Consider the following 23,708-nt stretch of genomic DNA (forward strand, 5'->3'; position numbering starts at 1 on the left):
AAATGAAATAAATCTACGGAAAATGTATTTGTAGATTTTGATGATAAAGCAATCATTTCTAAGTAGGTTTTCTAAAGAAACACGATTTTTTTTTAATAATTGAAAATCAATTAGGATGTCTAACCGTTTCAGATAGCTAATCGAAAATATTTATTTTCATTTTTATTCTTTTATTTAATTACCACTATCACAAATACCTACATTATTTTCTTAAACAATATTTTGTTTAGTACTGCAATACTGTTACCGAACATATTTACATAAAAACATATAAGATACCTATAAGTTGTACTTTGTGATCTAACATAAATATGTAATAAAAACATGAGTAATTGGTAACGGGTTCCGAATCATACAGTCAGTAATAAAGCAAAATGTAGTTAAATATATTATTTTTTTCTTCATTTATCATCAGTCTTTTGATGCCACTTTCCATTAAAAATATAATATATTCTTTTGACATTTACTTTAATTAAAACGGCAACGACGTTTTTTTTGTTGACAAATGACAAGTACGCAACTCATGTTTATCATTTTCGTGGCCTGTGGATGACAGATGTGGGAAGCCTACTGAAAATGGCTGACCGAGATCGATAAAAGTTGTACCTTGTTTTTAGTAAATGTTAAAGAAAATTTCTGCAAAATAATAATTACACGTTGTGTAAATATTTAGTGAAGATAGTTGAAAATTGTTCTAATTTAAGAATGTGCTTTTCCTTGCATTATTTTTAGTGAAAAAGTGAATATAAACTCTATATTATGTAGTAATTGTTTCATAAAGGTAAGTATTGTTTTTATTCAAAGTTATTGTTTACTAACTTTTAATTATATATTAAAGAATTGTACAACGTCAGTACAGCAACTAGATAAAGTGGAAAATGTCGCATATGAAGTAATTGCGTTAATTCCTATTTTAATTAAATTGTGTACAATGTAGTGGGGGTGAAATCACTGTGTTGACAATTTTCTTTTCATTCACTAATCACTCTTTCTACTTTCCACCTTAATTAATCTTTTCGTATTTTATAATCAAGGTCTAAATTTTTATTGAACAGCTTTTTAGGAAATAATGAATAATAATTTGATAACTATCAGCAAATATATAACTTTTTTATGACTTTTTTGATGGGTCATAAACTAGAAAATACTATGAGTGTAAAATTAGCTTATATATGATTTTATTTTCTCTGTGCTTTGTTGAGGCCTGGCGATTTGCACTTAAGTTTTGTTGTAATTGTTTAGATATTCAACAGTGGTGTAGATGAAGGAATTACTAAAAGACAGGTGTTATCTATTATATGACTTATACATGTTAACTGGATACACTAGTAAAACTAAGAATGACGTTATTGCAAATGGGTTAATAATCTTTGAATTGAGGTAAGCTAACAAAATTTAAAAAAAAAGGAAAATATGTTGAATCTTAACTATTATTTATAATATTTAGTTGTGATTATATAATTTAGTTTGTGGCTATTAAGCATCTTGATTTTTAACAAAAAGTTAAAAAACAAAACAATCAAATTTCAATTACTACTACTAATGAATCTACTACTAATCAAATAAATGTCTTCAATTTTGCTACTAAGTATGATCTATAATGTGAATTTAAGACATTTTGTATCTAGATACTTTATATACCACTATCTGTTTGTATGAGAATAGTTTCCTCTGATAACTTGTGGTTTATACTTTTTATATAAGTTGCTGTCTTTATTTATATTTTTCCACATATATGTTCTAAATTGCTATTTATATTACAAGAACTAGCTTAACATTATTATATTGACTCAATGGTATGCTGTTTAGGCTGTACATCTGGTCAAATTGTTCTTATATCCAATATTGAAGTGATTATAAAGATATTGTAGTGAAGCATTATCAAAGGTAATCATAGTCTAGAGACTGTCTTCAATGCAAATGGTTTGTTACCGTATTGAAAACTATTTCATTAAAGATGGAAAATATGGTTATAACTACTTTAATTAAAATGAAATCTGAAATTTTGATATTCTATTCATTGTCCATCATTCTGTATCATCCCTATGTGGACTGTGCTTCTCTAAGTACATTTCTTCAAACTTTCTGTTGGGTGATATCTATATTATCTCTACCTGGTCTTCTTTGGTCCTCATTTCTTACTCAGTCCAAAAACTGGAAGTGTATCAATTCTTTGTATGGAGTGATTATCATTTCAAGATTTGTAGTGCTCTAACCATCTTAAACTATGATCTCTGTCATTTTGCCATCAATTGGTGCCACTCCTGGACTTCCCCTAATTTACTCACTCTTAATTTTATCCTTTTTTGCAACTCCACTCATCCATATGAGCTTTATAGATTCTTCCACTTTCATATGTTGTTTTTCTTTATTTTTAACTGCACAACATTCAATGCTGTACATCATAGCTGATATTATGACAGTTTTATAAAATTTGTCTTTTATTTTTATTGGAATTGTCTGTCACAACTCATTACTTGCCTTCTTCCATTTTATCCGTCTGGACTGCAAGTGTACTGTTTGCATATTGATATGTTTCTTCATTACCCAGTAAGACAAATCATAGATGCTATATACTTAACTATTACTTTTATCACAATCATTTCACCATTAAAATATATCATTTTATTTCTCTTTCCAACACTCCAACTTTAACATGTTAAGTGCCATATGAGACCAACATGATCTTACACTTTTATGGGATCGTAGGGCTACATGAAGCCACTCTGGTCTCACCATTTATGACAAAAAAGTATAACAGCCTATGGGACCTTTTTATTTATTTGTATGGTAGCACTCAACATGTTAAATGAAAATTTTATATGCTCTATTTTTGACTTACTAAGTTTTAAACCTTTTTTTTAAGCACTGGTCTCCACTGTTCCAATTTTTGCTCTAATTTATTTTCAGTGCTTCCTACTAATACATCAGCATACTTAAACACCATGGAATGTAATTTTGAAATTGCTGTTTTGTGATCCAAGGCCAATGAGAATAAAAGAATAAATAAGAAATATTCGGAGAGCCCTATTGCAATTTTACTTCCACATGAAATTTGTCAGTATCTCACACAATCTTCATAAACACATTGAGAATTTCTTTCCTATTAAGTGCCCACCAGAGTGGCTGTCAAGGTACCCCATCAAGATCTGTGAATATTATGAGTATTTGTTTCTATATTCCTATATTTTTCCATGAGCCACCTTATAATGAAAATTTCATCTGTTATTGATTTGCATGGTATAAATCAAAACTAATTCTTCAATATTTGGGTTATTTACATATACATATATCATTTAAATTGATATAAGGTTGAATGCTGGAATAAATGAACTTTGATCAAATAAAAGGCAGATATCGAGCACAGTTTATTATTTAAATCTTGCCTAAGTACTTTCGCTTCCTAGAGCATCTTCAGGCGCATTTCGTCAATTTTGGCCTATCCAACAATCAAAGAATGTCATAAACATAAAATTGTACATTACACTACACTACACAAGGACAAACAGTTTAAAATTTTAAAAAATAGGCGAAGCTACATTGTGGTTGCCTTCAGGAGAGAGAATGGCTCCTGATCTTAACTTAAAGATTCCTTGTTATCGAACCTTATAACAACAGGTATGTTCAGCCTTAATGTCCTGAGGATTTGCCATAAGGACACTGATTCGGGTTATTGAGACCTATTGAGAGGGCAGAGTTTATGACTGGATTTTTATTTTTATTTGTACACTGAAAGGGCTCATATCTTTTCTGAGGCTGTTTTCTGTACCATCGCTTTCTCCTTTTGTCTCTGCATTCTTCATTTTATTCCCACAAGTTGAAACAAAATGCTATCGGCCACCCATACTGAGCCATTGCTATAAACCTGAGTTCACCAGGTCTCTGAGACTTTGCTTAGATAAATATTTCTGTAAGCATTTGTAAATCTATATTTTGTGTTTGTATGTGTGTGTTCAATCTACAGTTAATGACAGCTGCAAACCTTGTCCTTTCTCAGTTTATCCATGAATGATTATTTGGTTATAACTTATTCACACTTATCCTGTTGTCCTAAATATATATGGGACATTCACAATTAGCTATTGGGACAAACCACATCAGAGATAAGCACTTTCTAACCCAGTCTGTCCTGTCCAGGGTCATACTTAGTATAAAGCTCCCCCACAGTCTCAGACTAGTACAGAATTTCTGATTTAAAAAAGAACATTATTAACTCTTTAGGAATGGGTAACATCAATAAGTATTTTAACATTTACATTCAATAAGCCATAAACGTACCACATTTTTGCAGTTGGATGAACCTCAATGAAACTTGTTGCATTCGAATATAAGAGTATCAGGAAATTTTGTGAATAAAAATGTTGATGTGGAAATGAAAATTGCATTATTGAATAAGGAAAATGTGATGAAAAATGATAAAAAATTTTAATTCAGAAATAATTGACAGAAATTAGTTCAATATTACTCCTGGGGGTTTTTGGGGTCACGTTTCAGCAAGATCACACTTGCCATTGTCAAGTCAGGTAGCAACACTTATTGCTGGAACTCGAAGTTAACTGATTCTCCCGTTTCACTGATTCACTTTCGAGTTCCAGAAAAAGTGTTGCTAGCAAAGCATGTCTGACATAGCAAAATATACCTATCTCGAAAGGGTTAATGAACTGATAAAAAAATATTTAGGTTGTAATAATAACTATACATTTTTTCTGGATCAGTATATATGTATAATTGCCAGGTGGATGGTGGAGGAATATACACAAGTGGCTAAAATTCTGGAGACTTTAAAAACCATTTTAGTTTTGTTAACTGCATTCCTCTTTTCACGCCACTTACCATATTTACAAGAATATCTATAATTTTAATGCATCATTGTATGCTTCTACTTAATATTTAACATCTATTTTAAGATGACCAACTCTCTAAAAATTTTAAAATAAATCAAACAACAGCTGTTAGTTAGTAGATATATTTAAAAAGCATGACGCATTGGTTATTATGAATAAAATTGCTGTTTGGGGTAACCTTTGTTTTTTAGATCAGAGTCAATTTGGCGAAGCATGGAGTTCACAAGACGAGCCAAATGTTCTGGTGTAAAACCCTAAACCAGTTTTGAATAATGGCATTTATTAGTTCTCTATTATTACTTGAGCACTTTCAGCTTTGACCATAGATTTTCTGTTGAATTTAAATCCAGGACTATTACCAGGCCAAGGCAGGACTGTAACATCATGCTTTCTCAACCATTCCATGGAAGTCAAGGCTGTATGATAGGGCACGTTATCCTGCTGGAAGATGTATTGTTGCTAATATTTTTTTGCATTAGTATCACCCTCTATTAGTGCCATATATTTACCTTGGTTAGTGGTGATACAAGGTCATACCGTGAAATTCACAGGTGCTTAATTGTGACTGCAGTACGCTGGGGCAAGATGACTTTCCCTCATTGTCTGCGAAAACTTCACTGTATCACTCCCAAAGATTGAGATTCTAGTTTCATCACTCCTAATTACCTTACTCCACTGTTCTTCTGTTTACTTTCTGTGTCTGTGTGTTAATCCTGATCAATGCATTTTTGTCTCTGTTTTTAGTTCAGGAATGGCTTCTCTATAGGTATTCTTGCTCGAAATCCATTTTCACGCAACTTTCTTCTGATATTGCGACCAATAAATATGTCTTCCTCTGAGAGTTGAATTGTGTTATTATTTGACTAATTTTATTGCAGCTGTGAATGTGTTTTAAAATGAAATGGAACTGGAATAAAAGCTTCTGATGATAGAGACTTCTTAGATAACAGATGGCAATAGATAATAATAATGAAGGCATTGCATTCTGTACATTGTTAAAACTTATATGTTCAGATTTTCAAGCTCCTGCTCGAAATGTCATAAGCGAGAACTATGCTTTTGCGAAAATGCAATTTGACAGTGGCCAGATTTGTTTTTCTGGAGAAGGTTGATCACTAGAGTTTGTATAATTATGCATTTATAGTGCTGCCATATTTGTAAAGGACTCATTAACATTCAGCTCAAGGGGTGCATTTTGTTCTAGGTGTGAAACTACATAATTAAGGGATCTACCTGTTTTATGAAATGATCCCTTGTTTATGTAATTTCAAACCTAAAAGAATAGCATTTTACTGAGTTAAATATTAATATTAATGAGTATCTTAGAAAGATAATAATACTATAAATGCATAATTATCTTAAGTCTATTGATCACTAACTTTTGGCACATTTATAAACAAAATGTCAGAAAGAGATGTCCAGAGATCATGGATAACCCATCATTTTTTCCACATTGTTTTCATACTTAAATCAAGTAAGAACTTAACTAAGTACATTTACCTATCAATCATAAATAGTTTACAAATTACCTTGGTAGGATTGTTTAAAAGTTTCCAAAGCATAAACAGATATATTTTTTACAAGCTATAGGCTACAATATAAAAAATAGTTTTGATTTGTTTTGTACAATAGTTTTTACTTGATGTAAAAGCTTGATTTTTATAATCACATGTATATAACCAAATATGTAGAAACATTTAAGACACTGGAGATTTAACACCATGAGAAAGATTCCATTACCAAATAATTAAAGTCAATAAATATCTAACTCAAAGTTAATATATATGGTGATGATATATTTATTACCTATAATATCTATCTAATTAGTTGCTAGGCTGGTATCTATATTTTAGCAGAATATTTAAATTTGCATAATTATAGGAACATAATGTCTGTCAAGGAATTAACATGTTTTACAGTACATACTAGCATTAAATTTATTAATTTACACCTGTTTCCTTAAATTATAAGCTTTTTAAATAATTGTATAATATTTAAGATAGATTTATTAATAATCACATAATCCTAAATTTTGAATAAAATCCTTTATAAAAAGGTATATAAAAAACCCAGTTGGGCTATGTTAAATTGGCAAAACGTTTTCGGAATAAGTATTCCATCATCAGTACCCTAAAAGTATTTAACCACTTAATTAAAAAAGAATTGAAATAATTTAAGTTTTGACTAAGGTTAGTGTAAAATGTGGTTAATACTTACAAGTTAATACATGGATGTAGCCACTAAATATGGGGTTACAAACCCTTTAAAAATTGCTAATTTAAATTTAGTTTACATAATGTCTGTTTTACAATTTAGATGGTAAAGTTACCGTTGGATTGGTAACATGGTGACATATGACTCTGCAATAAGTTGCAAGTCCTGAGACGGTATGTCTACGAGGACTTCAATAAAGCAACTGATTAAAATGACAATCTTAGCAGGTTATGACGGAAGTTGTGACAGAGCTGTCAGTGTAACTATATATGTCTATTTAAGACAAAAGCCAACGTTATTTAAAAATTGTGAATGAATTGAAATAAAATAAAATTATAACAGTATCAACCATCAATGTTATTGTTGTGAATTATGTATGTAAGATAAAGTTATGGTGAGAAAATTATGTGATTAAAGTTAGGCAACCAACTATACAGTGTCAAGTGGTGAGATGAAAAGATTCTAATATAAGGCCCTTTATGTTTTAATAACATCTGGTACCTGGAAAATGGAAACTAGACACAGGTGGACGGTTGGGTTCTTGAAAAGTATAGGAATTAATATGTTTGATATGTGAGAATGTTATTCAATGAATGAAATAAGACTATTGTAGTATAAGATAGATGTAAAAAATTGACTTATAACTCAATTATATTAGGCCCTGTATGTCAAAAAACAACATTTGGTACCTGGAAAATGTAGAATTTCTTGAGTTGCAAGTTCATAAATGTAATATCTGATTGGGTGTTAACAAACTGAGTTATGTATTTATATTTTAAGTGTTTACAGGTATCTGAAATGGACAAAAAATTGATGGTTGGAAGTGGTTTTATAATGTGCTGGTCATAAAGTACTCAACTTATAACTTGAGAAAAGGCCCTATCTGTTATAAAGCAACACTAGGTACATAAGGAAAATAAAAGATTAAGTTATAAGTTGGTGGGTTGAATGAACTATTGGTCTATATTGAATATATTAGTAAACTGAAATTGTTGTTGGTGGCTCTGTAGAATTTGAGTAAAGAGGATAAAAATTAAGGTGTTTTTTAGAGAGAATTGTGATAAACGGATAGACTACGGAAGGCTGAGGTCCCAGAGAACCGAAGCCAAACCCTGAGGGAATTGTGTAGAGAAGTAAAATAAGAATTTAATAGTCAGGAAGGGGTGGGGGGATGACGGGTGATCTGATCTGAATTTGGAAATGACGAAATAGAGGAATGTGAAGTATTGGTTATAGTGGTTAAGAAATGAAATTTGGTTTGAAAAGAAAAGAGTGTGATAAATGGAGAGTAAAGTGTATTGGAAGAAAATTTATTAGAATTGACTAAGGAGGATGGTAGACTATTAATGAATATGGATTTTTAATTATAGAAGTAAATTGGGAATGTGGGTTAGGAGAATAGTTGGCGATGGAGAGGAAGAAAATCTCGATTGAATGAAACATGGCGATTAACGCAATTTGGGCTTTTTTGTTTTTCTTTAAGAATTTCAAGATCTTCGTATAAATCTAATTTGAGGAAATTTTTTTGGGAGATATTGTGGATGAGTGAAACGTCTTCTGGGATATTGAGGGTGTGGTTGTGTTCTTTGAGATGTTGGGAGAAAGTGGAAGTGTTTTCTCTTTTTATGTGCTCTAGAGAGCGTGAAGAAAGAGATCTGCATGTTCTACCTATGTAGGTGGCATTGCAATCTGAACATTTAAGTCTGTATACTCCACTCCGGTTCATATAATTGATAGGATCTTTGGAATTAGAAATATGTTGTCCCAGATTGTTGGGTACTTTGAAAGAAACATGGATGTTTTCAACAGAACGTTGGATGAGATTTCGAATATCTCCAGAAAGACTTTCATGATAGAAAGGGAGTGAAACATAGTTGGGTTTGGTGGTAAGGTCTCTGGGGAACGCAGTCTCCCGCAGGGTCTTGAGGCGTTTTTTGTGGATGAATTTGTTAATGATGTTGTGATCATATCCGTTGTTGACTGCTATTTGTCTGAGTATATTTAGTTCTTTTTTGTAGTTTAAATCTGACAGTGGAATGCTTTCTAGACGATGGATGTAACTATGAAAAGCTGCATGTTTATGTGACATAGGATGGTTAGATGAAAAAGGAATTACGTGGTCAGTCTGTGTAGGTTTCCTATAGATACTGAAGTCGAAGTGGTCATTTAATCTGGTGATGGTTAGATCAAGAAAATTAATTGACTTGGAAGATTCTAGTTCCATGGTGAACTTGATATTGGGGTGAATTTGGTTGATTTTGGAAAGTAAAAGTTGAGCTGAATTGGAATTACCTGAAATGAAGACTAAACAGTCATCAACATAACGAAACCAGTGTAATGTTCGTTATGTTGATGACTGTTTAGTCTTCATTTCAGGTAATTCCAATTCAGCTCAACTTTTACTTTCCAAAATCAACCAAATTCACCCCAATATCAAGTTCACCATGGAACTAGAATCTTCCAAGTCAATTAATTTTCTTGATCTAACCATCACCAGATTAAATGACCACTTCGACTTCAGTATCTATAGGAAACCTACACAGACTGACCACGTAATTCCTTTTTCATCTAACCATCCTATGTCACATAAACATGCAGCTTTTCATAGTTACATCCATCGTCTAGAAAGCATTCCACTGTCAGATTTAAACTACAAAAAAGAACTAAATATACTCAGACAAATAGCAGTCAACAACGGATATGATCACAACATCATTAACAAATTCATCCACAAAAAACGCCTCAAGACCCTGCGGGAGACTGCGTTCCCCAGAGACCTTACCACCAAACCCAACTATGTTTCACTCCCTTTCTATCATGAAAGTCTTTCTGGAGATATTCGAAATCTCATCCAACGTTCTGTTGAAAACATCCATGTTTCTTTCAAAGTACCCAACAATCTGGGACAACATATTTCTAATTCCAAAGATCCTATCAATTATATGAACCGGAGTGGAGTATACAGACTTAAATGTTCAGATTGCAATGCCACCTACATAGGTAGAACATGCAGATCTCTTTCTTCACGCTCTCTAGAGCACATAAAAAGAGAAAACACTTCCACTTTCTCCCAACATCTCAAAGAACACAACCACACCCTCAATATCCCAGAAGACGTTTCACTCATCCACAATATCTCCCAAAAAAATTTCCTCAAATTAGATTTATACGAAGATCTTGAAATTCTTAAAGAAAAACAAAAAAGCCCAAATTGCGTTAATCGCCATGTTTCATTCAATCGAGATTTTCTTCCTCTCCATCGCCAACTATTCTCCTAACCCACATTCCCAATTTACTTCTATAATTAAAAATCCATATTCATTAATAGTCTACCATCCTCCTTAGTCAATTCTAATAAATTTTCTTCCAATACACTTTACTCTCCATTTATCACACTCTTTTCTTTTCAAACCAAATTTCATTTCTTAACCACTATAACCAATACTTCACATTCCTCTATTTCGTCATTTCCAAATTCAGATCAGATCACCCGTCATCCCCCCACCCCTTCCTGACTATTAAATTCTTATTTTACTTCTCTACACAATTCCCTCAGGGTTTGGCTTCGGTTCTCTGGGACCTCAGCCTTCCGTAGTCTATCCGTTTATCACAATTCTCTCTAAAAAACACCTTAATTTTTATCCTCTTTACTCAAATTCTACAGAGCCACCAACAACAATTTCAGTTTACTAATATATTCAATATAGACCAATAGTTCATTCAACCCACCAACTTATAACTTAATCTTTTATTTTCCTTATGTACCTAGTGTTGCTTTATAACAGATAGGGCCTTTTCTCAAGTTATAAGTTGAGTACTTTATGACCAGCACATTATAAAACCACTTCCAACCATCAATTTTTTGTCCATTTCAGATACCTGTAAACACTTAAAATATAAATACATAACTCAGTTTGTTAACACCCAATCAGATATTACATTTATGAACTTGCAACTCAAGAAATTCTACATTTTCCAGGTACCAAATGTTGTTTTTTGACATACAGGGCCTAATATAATTGAGTTATAAGTCAATTTTTTACATCTATCTTATACTACAATAGTCTTATTTCATTCATTGAATAACATTCTCACATATCAAACATATTAATTCCTATACTTTTCAAGAACCCAACCGTCCACCTGTGTCTAGTTTCCATTTTCCAGGTACCAGATGTTATTAAAACATAAAGGGCCTTATATTAGAATCTTTTCATCTCACCACTTGACACTGTATAGTTGGTTGCCTAACTTTAATCACATAATTTTCTCACCATAACTTTATCTTACATACATAATTCACAACAATAACATTGATGGTTGATACTGTTATAATTTTATTTTATTTCAATTCATTCACAATTTTTAAATAACGTTGGCTTTTGTCTTAAATAGACATATATAGTTACACTGACAGCTCTGTCACAACTTCCGTCATAACCTGCTAAGATTGTCATTTTAATCAGTTGCTTTATTGAAGTCCTCGTAGACATACCGTCTCAGGACTTGCAACTTATTGCAGAGTCATATGTCACCATGTTACCAATCCAACGGTAACTTTACCATCTAAATTGTAAAACAGACATTATGTAAACTAAATTTAAATTAGCAATTTTTAAAGGGTTTGTAACCCCATATTTAGTGGCTACATCCATGTATTAACTTGTAAGTATTAACCACATTTTACACTAACCTTAGTCAAAACTTAAATTATTTCAATTCTTTTTTAATTAAGTGGTTAAATACTTTTAGGGTACTGATGATGGAATACTTATTCCGAAAACGTTTTGCCAATTTAACATAGCCCAACTGGGTTTTTTATATACCTTTTTATAAAGGATTTTATTCAAAATTTTTAATATATGGTATACAGCCAAACACAGGAACTTAGTTTCCTTGTGGATTATAATCCTAAATGTAAATTTGCTTGTAACTACTAAAATACTAAATCACCATATATATATAGTATATATATATATATATATATATATATATATATATATATATATAAGTATATATATATATATATATATATATATATATATATATATATATATATATATATGAGGGGTATAGAAGCAAAATCCGCCAAGGCACATCTATCAAAATTTTCAGGAAATGTGAAAAACTATTACAGAGGACTCATGTGATATTTTTAGTTTTCTTTTTGATATCTTTGTATTCTAGTATGTTTTATTAGAAGAATAAAAAATATTTGAGCTGCAGTTTCGGTATAAAATTGGTTTTATTTATGGACATGGCGGGATTTGCAACAAAATTTAGCAACTTTGGGTTGGAAATTTCAGAAAACTTCGGAAAAACGTGTTTTTTTAAACTTCCCTTAAGTAATAAATTATTATAAACATTGGATTCTTATTACTTAAAACATATTTATTTGTTTATATTTATATAATTATTGTTATAAATTGAAAATAACGTAAACTCATAAAAATAACTTTTTTTAACACAACAAAGTTTACATCCCAGTTGTTTCTTCTGGAGAAAATTCTTCACATAACTCATTTGTCAATAGTTGTGGATCACTCTCGTCATTATTTAGAGAAAAATGTATGGCATTTTTATAAAACTTCAAATCGGAATTTTCTTGCCAATCAGTTCCATAATGCGTTTCTAATAGTTTGGCAACACTTTGGGCCTTCTTTTTGTCACTTACTCTGCCAGCTTCAAATTTGTCAGGATTAACCGAACGAATATGTTTTGCTTTCTCACAAATACCCTTTGGAACACCGATGGAAGTATTATAGTTGACTTCGCCCTGAACTTCAATTGTATTATCATTTTGCTTCAAAATCCTAAAGCGTTTGCACTGTTGAAATTGAAAGTGCCAATGTCCTGGTGGTTTAATAACTACTGATACTGAAGTTTTCCAATCAAACGCGTCCCAGTCTAACCAATTTATAGATTGTGGCATTTTACTCTATTATAGCTATGTAGTTCTCTGGATTCGTTATTATTTCTGTTTTTTTAATTTTGCCTTCAGAAATACCAAAAACTCTATCTGGTGGCATAAAACTGTGTCCTAAAATTGGAAATATTAGTTCAATACAGCGAATATTATTAGGTGCCTTTTCATGCAGAAAACTTGCAAGCATGTCAATCATTGTAATATTTTTATTTTGACCTGGACAGCCATCTACACAAATCAAAATTTCTTTAACATCTCTGGAAAATTTATGTTTTGATAATCTATGAAACAACGCTGAAGATATAACACTTGAGTTTTTTCGCAAATATAAATCGGTCCATAGATAAGCTGAAACTGTGTCAGAGTTAAGTTTCATATTAGAAGAACCATTTACAATTGAAAAATTGTAAATATTATATTGGGAAGAGAAGTAAGCTCTCTGATCAGGTAATTTTGGAAGAGCTAAGTATTTTTGACAATCCATTGAAAAAACTTCTCTCTCTCTGCTGTTAGTTTTAAGAATTTTGTAAAATGCTTTTGCTTTAAGTTTATGTAATTCCTGGAAAACATTCAAGTTCTTTTTTTTTTTGCTCCTCATCTTTTTCTTTCCTTATCTCTTCCTTAAATCTTAAGCAAAGAGAGCATTCGTCTGTAATAGGTGTTCCAAAACCTATATTATAGTGCGTTGCAAAATAGGAACGAAAATAATGTTCCTTAACCATAAGAGAGCTATCCACTGATGTGACGTAAAGTTTAAAGAGCTTTTTATATTAAGATCACATGGTAGATAAGTTCTGTTCTTGATTTGACTCCTGCAGTAATGAGATTCCAGACATTTAAAACTCTCAATAAAATTACTCATAGCTAACTTTTTTTGATCATTTTTTTCTAGAACGCGGTCGCCCCCTCGTTTTTCTGATGGAGTTAATCCCTTAAAAAAAACCTCTTTACCACACCCTGAATTCTATCTTTTTTCACGCCCAAAATTTGCATAAAGGCTCTTCTGCATACACTAATCCATTCGCCACCTTGCTTTGGTAATCTATAATTTATTGATACCTGTTTTTGAGAAATTGTGCTACCCACTTCTCTCTCTGCTCGTCCTTCTCTTCTATGTGGTGTCTTAGCCTCACAACATTTTAATATGAAAGCATATTGTTTTTGATGGAATTTCATGAAATATTTCATGAACAAATTGCAGATCCCCCATAGTTAATAAATTGCACTTCAAGAACTTATTTTTATGAACACATCTTAGTTTTTCAGGCAAACCTTTAGCCGAATATCTAAAAACAAAAAAAAATTGATTAGTTCGATGCACTGAAACATTATCTAGCTCTCTATGCTTACCTATTTTTCATAGCGACTACCCTTTTGTGTTTATCACGCTGTACGATTCTTTTCCGGCTACATTCTGGAGTCGTTTTTCTATAGGGATACCAATATTATCGTTATCCATTACAACAAAACAAAAAGAAATTTACATAAACCTACTTTGAATAATATCCAAACAACGCTAAAAATATTACATGGTTAGAAGCTGCCACATGCCATTTCTCGGGAACGGCTAAGTCACGTGTCAGCCCTTGTCGAGAATGCTCAGCTCTTGCAATGACCTCCTATTCCTATTGGATCCATTCTGTCCAAACATTAATCTTTTCAAAAGGCAACTTAAGAGTCTAATTATTGATTTAAATATGTGATGTTTTTTAACTTTTGTGATTTGATATACTGTTTTAATGTACAAATTTTTACTTTTTACTATTTGCTGTATTGTAAATGGTTCAACTGTTGAAATAAATAAATAAATAAACATTTCAGTGGCGTCTATCTTTCTTCTTTTTGCTTATCGTAGGGTCCAAGATTTACATCCGTAGGTCAGTATTGGGAATATTAAGCAGTTGATCAACTCCATTTTGGTTTCTTCCTACACAGTTTGTTTTCATGGATTTAACAATGTCTTCATCACCATAAACTATATATGAGTTTAAAATTATTCAGTCATCTCGATAGACCCTGTTTATTAACTCACAACCCCCACCTGTAGGGTCAGGAACTCTTTTGTTAGTGTTACTGTAGTTTAGCCAAGATGATCCAGATTTAAGGTGCTGGAGATTAACCTTTACCCATGCCATTGGCTAAGGTAATCTCACTTCTTGATCTCTTTTAGACACTTGTTTGAAACTTGGACCAAGATTGCGTCCATTTCCGTATGAGCTGAAATAATGGCCTACTATAAACATTTGCTCCTTAGTTGTGAGAACTAAATTTTTTACAACGGTTTTAGAAATATTTATAGTATTTTTCATGTAAAAATGCGTGCACGTCACAATTTATATAAAGTGGCGTCACTTATATTTAAAATTTCCAGAACGTCAACCTTAGAGTTCAAATTTTCCTAACACAGTTAATAATACGAAACCCATACGGAACTTCTCGATCTTTCATAGGCGTCAACATGGTATAATAATCAGAAAAATGTAATCATCATTATATTGGGAATTTTAGAATTATATTGATTAAATAACCAAAAACATTTGTTATTATTAATAATATAAATTTTATGAAATAAGTCTTTACTTAAATAGTCTTAAAAGTAAGTGTATTTACTGTTAATATACTAGTTTGACAAATAGTTGACATTTTAAAAATTCCTTACTTACTAACTATTCTGATGTTTTGGCAACGCTGTGGGGTTATGACGTCGTAAATCTTGAATGGCGTACAAGCATTTTTATATGAACAATGCTATAAATGAGGCTATGAGAGCAAGAGTGGGCTAACCAACGTTTTGTTGATAATTGAGTTATATATTGCAATCACTTCTAACGACCTAAAGTTTTAAAGCAAAACCGGTCTAACCAACATTTTCGTATATTATAACATAAATCTCGCCAGTAAGGTGATTTTGCATTATAGAAAATATCAAAAATTTGAAAACACGAATGGGCTAACCCACGAAGTTGTGGAATAGACCAAAATTATTCAATACATAAATACGTAAAAGAATGCAAGAGTGGGCTGACCATCGTCCATCAGTAATATTTAATACCCAATTTAATACTGGATTCCATGCACCAATTATGGATTCGTGCAAAAAATGTGATTTGTATAACGATAAAATAAAGTTCTCAACAGTGCAAGAAGAAAAACATGAATTTGAAGTAACACTAGAGGTTCACCAACGAAAAGCAGACCGTGCTAGATGTGGTATGAAACAAGATGCAGAACATATTCCTGAAGAAATTACAGTGATTGCATTTGACTTGATGCGAATGTTGCCCACATCAGTTATCAGCACTCAAATTTCTTACTATAAACGCCAGTTGTTGTTGACTTACGGCTTAGGAGTCCATAATTTGGCTACTAATAATGCTCATATGTATGTTTGCAATGAGACACAAGCATCACGAGGACCTCAAAAAAAAGGATCCTGTTTACTGCATTATTTTAAAAATGTTGTTTCAACAAAAAATGCAATACTATATTCCGATCAATGCGGAGGGCAGAACCATAACATTAAAATGGCTGTCCTTTGCGATTTTATTTTGTCACATCCTGATATTGTGGTGGAAAATATTGATCATAAGTTTTTAGTCAGCCGACATTCTTACCTTGTCTGTGACCAATATTTCGGAGTAATAAGTAAGCAAAAAAGATTTTTTAAAGGTATCTACGTACCTGACGACTGGATAAAGGTAATAGCACATGCACGAAAGAAAGCATATTTTACGATAATAAAGATGACAGAAAATGATTTTATTCTACTAAGAAGTTAGAGAGAAATATAACAAATTGTAAACTTGATACACAAAAATCAAAAAGTCCAATGTTTACAGAATCAGTGGTTGCAATACAAGAAAACAAATCCATTTACAATTTACTACAAATAGAGCAATAATGTAGATGTTCTCTTTTACTCACTAGATGACAAAAAGAGGACACCCAGGGAAATACTTCAGCTAGATTATCTTTATCCCTAAGGACGTCCAATAACCGAAGCAAAAATTAAGATATTTTAGAATTACTTTCATTTATAGCTCCAATACATCATCGATTTTACACAATAACCAGAACAATAATATCCACTATACAGCAGAAAGAAGAGTTCATTAACGATGAATATTAAGTATTTTTGTTACTTTGTTTTTTTAATAAAGCATATTTTCAACATTGATACTGTTTAATTGTATTGTACTCTAGGTCTAATCCACATTCCTATTAATATTTTTAAGGGCACGCTGATGCAAAAGCGGTCTAATCCACAAAAAAAGCTGAAATTTTAATATTTTTGTTAAATATACTGCAAGATCTTCGAGTTTTTTGTTATTAGTTAATGATTTGTAAACAATGACTACCTTTTGGCATCATCTTTTAATTTTATAAAATTTCAAAAAAACGCATATATTCTTGGTTCATGTAAATCCATTATTCAATATTTCGGGTTAGCCCACTCTTGCTCTCATAGCCTCAAATATGACAGTTAATGACAAATAGGCCAAGCAAATAATACGTATTTACTACTTACAATATCAGTTTTGGTCAATATAATGTTTTTAAAATCCACAAAGAAAATGAAATTCGTATAGTTGGCTGTATGAATTATGAAATCCATGAATTATAAAAACTTTTATTGAAAAAATCCTTTATAAAAGGTTTATAATATACCTTTTATAAAGGATTTTTTAAATAGAAGTTCTAAAATGTTTTAGATCTTCGTTAAGCATATTTGTAAATAAATGGTCTTAAACTGGACCACAATTAACTTAAATTTGCCATCAAGCCGGCACTGCATGTATATTAACTTAATGTGTGTGGTAAATAGTCCCATCTAGCAACATTATGAATCCCGAAACTCACGGCCCAGAAATGAGAATATAATGTAAAATAATTTTTGTTATTGTTTGGTTTCTAGAGAAGTATATTAATATCAAATTCAATATTACAGTTTATTGAAAGTTAACATGGATAAATATGATATAAAAAATATGAAAAAAATAAAATAACATTCTGATAAAGTATTAATGGTTAGGTCAATAAAATTTAACCTAAGGAACCGAAAAGTAAACTACATTGCAACTGTAGTTCAAACTTATACAAAAATATAAAGATAAAAAAATTATTTTCCTCTTACAAGGTGTTTTTTGAGAAGCCAAACAAATGTGTTTTAATGTCGGTAGAAGTTAGAATATCCATTTTATAAGGCGGAGTTTGGAGTCCTATAATTTATTGCTAATTTGTCACGGAAAAAAAAAATTACTGCTGTAGCCGTTTTCGAGACACAATGGGGGCTATGATGTATCATTTACGTAAATAATTACATACTAGTGTAAAATTCAGAAAACGTACATCAGATCAGTTCTCAAAACATAATGTGTAAAAACGGTATGATGTATCATGCCCTGCGTTGCTATGCGTAAAATGGCCAAGCCACAGCAGAAAATTACATAAAACGTTATTTTCGGTTCTGTCATATCCTGAAGATCTGTCAGATAATTCAAATTAACCTAACTTTTGGCTTCTTGTTTGTTTTTGAAAAAATGGATTTTGTAAATTTGTTATTACTCAATGAATTGAATGATGTGGTAGAAAGAAATTATGTAAATGTAGAGCAACGTCAGTTACGGGACACCAGTAACCCATTTGAAATAGATTACCAGCTCTGCTCTAACTAAATTGCAATAGAATTAAAGGTTCTCTCCCTACTTAATTTTGTAGGAAATGGAAGTTACCAAAAATGTTCTGGTAACAACCTGTTATTTTCAATGGAACAAAGTACATTTAGTAAAGTATTAACAGAAATAACTGCAGGGATAGTGGAACACTTGGTGCCAAAATGGTGAAAAAGATGAAGTACAGCCTGTAGTTCTCATAGAAATGATTCCAAAGGAGGCAAATCAAAACCAATGTTGGGTGTTGGAAGCACAGAGAATAAGAAGTGTTATTGCTGCAAACTTTGTGTAGTGAAACAAAAACATTAATATTTTCATAATTTATTTATTTCACAATGATAAATAGTGATATAGTTTTATAATCAAATATAGTAATATAATTTTACAATTTAGTGATATTTCATCATTTTATAATATATATGATAGAGTTTTATAATCTAGTATAGTTTAGTGATATAAATATTAATATTTCAATGAACTACTAAAAGCTCAAAGCAAACAATCTAAAACATATTACTAAGTGGCTCAAAATGTTCTAAAATGTTTAGATAATACGGAGATATTGCTGCAAACTGTATTATAATATATTAAATTAAAAATGTTTATATATTGTTAAAAACAAAAATCATGTATGTTACAATGAATTACAAAAATGACACAACACTAACAAAATAAAAAATATATTACAACCTGGCTCAAATGTTTTGAAATCCCTTTTAGAGAATATAAAGAAGTGTTATCGCTGCAAATGTTATGTTATAAAATATTAAATAAAAATGTTTATCCTCAGTTTATTTATAATTATATGAGATATAATCAATATATATATATATATATATATATATATATATATATAAACTTTGTGTTATAAAATTGTTAAATAAAAATGTTTAAAAACATAAAACCTGTATGTTACGATTAATTGCAAAAAGTTAAAAACAAACAAATTTAAAATATATTACAAATTAGTTGAAAATTTGTTAAAACCCTTGGAAAATTAAAACATACAAGTAAAGAATACAATTTCAAAAACTAAAACAAACCTAAAATATACTACAAAGTAAACCTACAAATACACCTAAAATATACTACTACAAAGAACAAGGTTTGTGGCACAGGCATTACAACTTTGGGTTGTATAGAACCTTTGTGGAACCTGACATAAAATTAATTAAGGTAGCATACCTTACATGGATAGAGCATTTCATCAGGCAAGAGGTAGGTGCAACAGTCGGAAAGGTTTTTAACAGAAGAGGGCTGATGGGACAATAAACCAGAAGAAGACCCAAGATTTAGGTATCAAGACAATTTAGAGGATGATTTAAAATCTATTGGAGTTAGAATCTAGAGAAGAGTTGGTAGACACAGGGGTGAATGGAGGATTGTCCCAAAGAATTATTTGCACATGCACAGGGTTTTACATTACAGCCCGGTTAAAGCTGGAAACATATATTCTTGTGATGCATTGATGTTGACTAATGATAATGGTAAAACAAACTAAAATATATTACAAAATGGTTCAAATGTGCTCATAACCCTTAGAGAATATGAAGAAGTATTATTGCTGCAAACTTCGTGTTGTAAAATAAAAACAAATTGTTAAATAAAAGTGTTTATAATTAGTATATTTCTTAATGATATGTAGGTATTTATGTTACAATTAGTTACAAAATCAAAAAGAATAACACAAAGATCAAGACAAAACAAAAAATCTGAAACATATTACAAAGCGGCTAAAACATTGTTATAAAAGTTATAAAATTGTTAAATAAAAATGTTTATATTCAGTTTATTCCATAATTGAGATATAATTTTATAAAGGATATGTTTATAGAATATTAAATAAAACTATTGCCTTTTTAATTTTCAGAGGTTGATTTCCTTTTCCTTCTGAAAAATATACACCATAATAAACATAATACATCAATCATTAATCTTTACCTTTAAAATTAAATGTATTTATAATCTGGGGCTCCCCAAGATGAATCTTTGAAATGAGTTGCAAAATCTTCCACTCATTGAACCTAAAAATTTAGCATTTATTATTAAATTTGCTAGTAACAGAAATTAATTTTCTTACCTACATGTCTTCATTGTTCTGCTGTTTTTTTAGGGCCACCATCTACTGTATTTACCATGATAGCAAATTCCTCTCACAATTGGGCTACTTTCTTAGCCTTCCTTGACTATTTTGCCAGTAAGCACTATTTATTTTTATAAAGTCTAACATCACTTCCAATTGTTTCCTGGTTGTCTTCTTTTTAATTGAAGCCATTAGTTTATTTTATTATAATTATAAACAAATAGTAAATTGTTTCCACAAATTACATACAATAACATAACCTAACTAAGAGCAAAAACGGACGTAATTTTAGGCAGCTTAAAAATTACATTTACATATAGATAAATTACATATCAAGATAGGCAACCCGTTATACGTAGTTCTTATATCATACCGATTTGGAAATTTTTACATAAATGTGTTAAAATCGGAGTTTACACCATGTAATTATTTCACATAAATGATACATCATAGCCCTCAATGGTTATACTAACTTTACGGTAAGGGTAAATCTAGTATAACCATAGCTATATCTCGCTAAGGAAAAGGGCTTATCTTGGCGGTACAGCCTCGACCTTCAAAAAATCCAACACAGTTTCAAAATAGAGCGCTTGGAAAAAACAAATCTCGGGTTATACTAGACCAACTTTGCTATTTCTTAAACTGGGGTACAACGTTAATAACATTTATCGTATTTTCATTCCTACATTATGCAAAACAGAGCTGCTAATAACTACGGGATGTACAAACCTTTTCTTAAGTCCCCTTTTTATTGATATATATTTTTTTAAAATAAAATTACATTAAATAAATGTTATTTATAAACAATTTTTCCTAATACTTACATTACATTTGAACAAATAAGTTAAAAAAATTATTTCTAGAACAAACAAAATCGTACACAGTGATGACTGTCTTAAGAACCTGCAAAATAACGCAAAAGATAGAAAACAGAATATGTTGTGAAATAAAAAGAGATAAACCTAGTAGAGGTGAAAAATTATCGATAGAAAACTATAATTTACATTACGTTCCATTAGGACTATCGATAGTTTCCCACCTTTAGACGTTAGCTTATGAGCTAGTTGACTTCAGTCATAATTATAGGTATGACATTAAAAATTAAATAACATTTTTTTAATTTCGCATAAAGTAAAAACTGATTGAAGGCAATAAAGTAAATGTAATTAAAAACAGTTTAATTAGTAGTAGTTTTTTAATCCAAAATAAAATTATTACAACTCTTTTAAGTTTAGCAATCATAAAATTAAACCTAAAACTCCATTTTACAAGATCCCGAAGAGTTTTTAACAATAACTTTATTGCAACCCATTATTTTTAATTGTTAATTTCGCGCCGCCTATATGTATAGCTGCGGTCACTGAATAGTTGACACCTTAATTTTTACAGTGTAATACTGTAAAATCGCAGTGTCGTACGGATTTGCTAAATGTCAAAAGTGCGTGTCAAAAATTTCCCGCGTATTGCAAAATATTATAAAAAACTATTAAACGCATCCAAAATGCCCAAAATGCATTTGAATTACGCGCAACAAACAAGAGCAAGCCAAACTCAAAGAACTGGAAAAACTTCTTTCTCTAATTTCCATTTTGTTACATTTTGTAAAGTAGACTTATTTTATTTTGGTTTTTTAATTTTAATCAACCTGTTCTGTCCAGATTCGCCACTGGAAACGTCACTTGTACGCAAAATGTGCGTTTAAACGAAGTAAAAATTTGAAAAATCGGCTAAAAGATATGTAAGGATGTAAACTATTTAATGACCGCAGCTATACCTACTTATACGCTGTCAAAATCACATCCATACTCCAGTCGTCAGAGATGAAAATGCCACTGTATCTCTAAAAATCATGCGAACAAGCTGAATTTTGCCGAGAATGTCAATTTTAGGACGCCAAAAAAGATGCAAAAACGTTTACCACTTTGAAAATTAAAATTTCATGTTAAAATGGCAAAAATCTCTCAACGTTTATTTATTGAACAGATTAATAGAAACTGACTTCATTTGCGGCAAAACACAAACATTGCATACGAAAGCTGCAGTCTTCAGCTTTAAAACGCATTTTGATTTTTTTCGACAGGACACCCTGATCAAAAGAAATCGAATTTGTACCATCGAGTTGATACAAATTTAATTTAACATTATATCCCTAAAAAATATTCTCGGCAAAATTCAGCTTGTTCGTATGATTGTTAGGGGTAAAATATCTGACGACTCGACTAATAAGATATATAAGAAGTTATAATTTTTTATAATACATTATACATACGATTTTTGTTCTAAAAATAATTTTTTTATACTAAAAAAAGTTTTGTTAAAAACTTTAACTTTTCTTATAAAAGATTAGTTAATTTCAGCCTTAAAAAGGGGGGGCTATCTTGGCTCCTAAGGGACCTAGGATTTTTCGTTTTATAAGATGTGTTTTTTGACCAGCTTTCCAAATATTTTTTAGCCATTTAATTGAACTAAATCCTACGGATTTATTGTAAATGTTTATGAGTTTAAAAAGTGCTATTTATTTTAAACTGTTTTTTTCATAGGTTATTACTGTTATTAGTATATGTCTTAAAAAGAAAATAAGTCACGGATTATTACGATCCAATCAGTTAACCCGGCAACTGTGTTGTGGGGTGAAAATCACCCACGTCGTTCATTAGCGCTTGTTAAAATAGTGGCAACATCGCCAGATTCATCTGGCGCCACGAGTACCTTCCCATAATATAACAGATCTTGTATTGCATCATAAATTTCAGTATATAAATAAGATTTGAACGAGTGGTGTCGCGTTCTTTGGACTTTTGGGTGATTTTAACCCCACCACACAGTTGAAGTGCAGTAATATTTAGTTTTTGGGTAATTTTAACCCCACAACACCGGTTAATTGTTAACAGGTAAGTTCTTATACTAGCACAATTTATCTTTATTTTGTTAACAGAAACATAATGTAATTGGTAGGAATATTGAAAATT

The 23,708-nt window shown here is 30.9% G+C and overlaps 1 protein-coding gene across 8 annotated transcripts in view; it reads left to right on the forward strand.

Annotated features, from left to right (window-relative positions):
* The first annotated feature begins 549 nt into the window (after positions 1–549).
* The window catches only part of Gug (arginine-glutamic acid dipeptide repeats grunge), a 135,314-nt gene continuing 112,155 nt past the window's right edge, over positions 550–23,708 (forward strand). For 6 of the 8 annotated variants that reach the window (XM_072523478.1, XM_072523475.1, XM_072523480.1 and 3 more), the window contains exon 1: positions 550–781. The gene's annotated coding sequence lies outside the window, so the exon portion shown is untranslated. Of the gene's footprint in view, positions 782–1,242; positions 1,381–23,708 lie in introns of all 8 variants that reach the window. The other 2 variants (XM_072523476.1, XM_072523481.1) reach the window with 1 other exon arrangement.

This window comes from Diabrotica undecimpunctata, chromosome 2 (assembly GCF_040954645.1).
Source record: "Diabrotica undecimpunctata isolate CICGRU chromosome 2, icDiaUnde3, whole genome shotgun sequence".
Taxonomy (NCBI): Eukaryota; Metazoa; Arthropoda; class Insecta; order Coleoptera; family Chrysomelidae; genus Diabrotica; species Diabrotica undecimpunctata.